This window comes from Sceloporus occidentalis, unplaced genomic scaffold, assembly GCF_023333645.1.
Source record: "Sceloporus occidentalis isolate IW3139 unplaced genomic scaffold, rSceOcc1.0.p SCAF_50, whole genome shotgun sequence".
Classification (NCBI taxonomy): domain Eukaryota; kingdom Metazoa; phylum Chordata; class Lepidosauria; order Squamata; family Phrynosomatidae; genus Sceloporus; species Sceloporus occidentalis.
Window position 1 is genome coordinate 4380030 of NW_028317030.1, and position 3993 is coordinate 4384022.

Genomic DNA, 3993 nt, shown 5'->3' on the forward strand with positions numbered 1-3993 from the left:
CTGTCAGATCCGACGCCGTTTTTGTTGTCTTCGGTAATATTCTAGGCTCGTTATCTGTTCTTCTTCCCACCCATGGGTCGGCAGATCATGGGCCCCGAGCTGCGGCGTCGGCCGGCTCTAATAAGACAAAGTGGCTGAAGTCCAAACCGGTGCGGGTGATCCGGAACCAACGTAATGGATAAGCCACGTCCAACCGCTCCATTTAAGCAAATACCCCCTGGCACGCGAAGCAGAGCCTTTTGAGTTTAAGTGAATCCCACTTATTTAGCAGACAGATGGGGGGGATGGGGGGGGATCAGGAACACAAACTGCTTCAGGCTCCTAAGGCCAAAGTGGGTATTGATGCCCCCTTTTGCTAGCTGCTTCTTGGCTCATTAAACCGGCTAGTGTAGCAAAGCTTATGGCTGCCGATTCATAGCCTCGCCGCTCACGTCTCTTTACATTCAAGCCGCTGTAAATACCCTGTGGATCTGTGTGGCCTGATACTTTAATAGCCATGGAGTCCGTTTTAACCCCAGCCTCTCCTCGAGCCCGTATTGTGACCGTCGTGTGTAACCCGCTCGTTGCCCCGGTGTACGTGTCTCTCGATTAGGCGTATGAGCCAAAAGTCACGCTACTTGTCATTATTCACCCGTTCATTTAATTGGCTTTTATTCAAATCTAAAATAACTGCACATTCTGCTGTATCCATGATTTTCTTTTGATGTTGAATATTAATAAAATCTATATATTTCCAATGACTTTGTGGTGCGTTCAGGCCGGTCCTTACATAGGGGGTCGGTGGAAACCTGTAATAACATTCAATGTGACTGCAGTAATTTATGTATTAATTGTTTAACATTAAAAGGAAAAGAAAAAAAAATACAAAATTTTACTGCCGTTTTTACCATAAATGGTGTAGAAAGCAGAGGAGCCGGATTAAAGGGGCACCTGAGCCGTGGTATGCACTCTAATGTGCTATGATAGCTGTGCGGCCCCTCTTGCAGTTGCATGGGGGGATTCTGTAGTCCCCGGACGCCATTTGCAGCGCAGGAGATGCCGCGGGATATACTTGCCCTCCAAGGGGGGGGGGTCTGTTCAGACTATGATGCATCCTATAGACAAACCGTATATGAAAAAAAAAACTTTAATAAATTCTATGAAAGTTCAAGCAGCCCAAAGTAGGTTCAAATGCTTTCTAGTTTTAGAAAATACATACATTTTTTGTCACCAAAGCCAGAAAAGGCTGATGGAAGAAGGGCCGAGGCGGCCCTGCATAATGTATAAATCTCTAAGAACTCCATTCTATATTTATAGCCCTGCATAAGATTGTCAGCGAGCTGGAAACGAAGAGACTGCGTAGTCTGGAATTGGATGTTTTAAAGTTCTGTATCTGGCATCCAAACTGTTCTAGAGCAGGTATCCCCCCCCCTCCCCCAGGTGAATAAAACATGACAAATGACATCATTGTCCGATATCTTTATTGTAAACAGAAAAACCACACGTTTGGATTCTGACATCACACGAAGGGAAATTTCACATCAGTCGCTCGCATATCAATCCAAGATTTAAATTAAAAAATAAAAATACAATTGAATAATTTACGAGTAAAACGCAGTAAAGCTGGAAACGGGGACCCGGTAGGTAGTCTGGTATTGCTTAGAAACTCTGCAGCTCTGGATTTGATTCCCCTCCCCCGAGGAGCCCTCGTGGTGAAGAAATTGCATAAAATGTGTTGTAAGGGTTAATAAAACGCTCGGACCCGGTGATGTCACGCCGGTGACACGTTATGGGCGCGTTTGTTGCATAAATACGGACGGCTGTACCGGTCGCTTCAATCTTCACCTGTCTGAAGTTACTGGGATGGCGTGGGGTACACATAGTAACTACATGACATAAGACCCTCAGCCGTCTGCCACGGGTAATGTCATCTGCGTGGGGAGTCTCGCATATCACATCCCTCAGACGTACGTGTGTGTGTGTGTGTATATTTTTATATATATATATATATATATATATATATATATATATATACACACACACACATATATATAAATATAATATACACATATAGGATCCATACAATTATAATAGCAGGCATTATTAAACTCATCTACAGCCAGAAGACTCGCTTCCCCCACCGTTCCTAATTCAATATATTTCTTTCTGTATGACAGACGGGATCTTGAGGTTGCAGGCAAGTTGCAGTTTCATCTCCCTTTCCATGATAAAGGGCTAAGCTTAGCGAGCTTCACCTCCGAGGAGAGCTGCATGCAGCGTATTTAAACCAATGTTATATCTCGAAGGTCGCTTTGCTGATTGTATTATACATCGTGCAGGGCAGACAGCTGTTCTTTATGTTAAAAAGTGGGAATATGTCCTTGGTGGAAAGACTGCACATTCACCCCCCCCACCCTACAGGGGCAGATAGTAACAGGGTGGGGGTGGACAGGCACCGTTGCATCGGGGTAGAGTTTAAAGTGATTTAATACGGGGTCTGATGAGGCGAGAAGTTACGGACTGTTATCGAAAAGATTTGGGAATTCTCACACAGCCCCCCCCCCTATTCTTACATCATTGGAGTTAAAGCTGCTGTTCCACTTACAACAGACAAACCTCATCAGATCTGGCTTTTCATTCTTTGCTCTTAGGGTTTAACTGCATAAAAAAGCCTTTTCATTCTACCTGGCCTATCGGTGTCTCCTTTTATGTCACATGATTATTTATGGAGTCCCTAAAAAAATTAAAATTATGTAAAAACAGTGTTTAAGGGATTATTTGTGGGGGAAATTACTGGGGCAATCAGCAGCGGTAAATAAAAGGGGTTAAATTCAGCGTGGAACAAACCCTCTTTTTACACGTCTTCTTACAAGAATTAGGAGTCAAATCAGCCCTATTCCATCCCGTCTAGCTGTTGTAAAGACTCAACCCCTAACCAGCTGTTAGATGCCGTATACATGTTTAAGTCCGCTCATTGTATTAACTACTACCACTTTTAGTGGGAGGCTGTTCCACTTAACTACCACCCTCTCGGTAAAGACATCAGTCAGGAGGCAAGCAAGAATATAAAATTACTTAAGATTATTAAAGTCTGGATTTTTAAAATCAAAAAAATTTTTATTGGTTCAAAGTACAGGGGGGGGGGGAATGTAAATAACGGTATTTAATTATAAAGCCTAATGGGATTAATAGGTCAAACCCTGAGAAACGAGAGAGATGTTACACAAAATAAAACTTTAATAAAATAATTAAGGTGAGAAATTAAAGACCCCAAATAAAGCTCTTGTGGGTTTTCAGCATTCCTGCCACGTTATAAAATCTCAGCGTTTGCCTTTAGAAAGATTAAAACCGTTACAACGAATGCACTTTACGATTATAGTCATTTTTCTTCCCAAATTTGGGTTTAGTTAACTCCAAACTATGCTGTAAAGAATAATAAATCAAGTTATGGGCGGCCATATTTGCGGGCGCCATCCTGGAGGTCATTCTAGACATTTATCCCAAACGTCCCAGTCTCATTAAGGGTCGCGTTACTTAATTACCATCCCGTCGCTTACAGCCCAGGCTAACCCTACGGGGTTAAACATTTTAAAGGCGGAATCGTCTATTATGTACGAAGGTCCCGGATCTCCCGACTTGCCGCTGAAGCGGGAGGGGTTTGTAGGTTTTGGGTAAGATTAGGACCGAATCTAAAATGTAGCCATAAATAAGTTTGGTGGAGAAAAGGTAAAGGATATGGTTTCCTGGCATTATCCGTATCCGCGGTTATACGTCGTACGCAACGACAGATGACATCATACATTTCTTCATTCTAAATCCATCGCAGGACGCGTTCCTGCTTCCCGACCGAGCGTCTCAGACATCCCACAAGGTGAAGCGAGCCGCAGATTCGTACTACAGAGACGCACTAAATGTCTATTTGCAAAATCCTACTATTTAAACCGATATTTGTCACTCGTTGTTTAAGGGCCGTTCCGAGAGATCCAGCACTTGGTTGTCTGCTTGCAGAAGGGA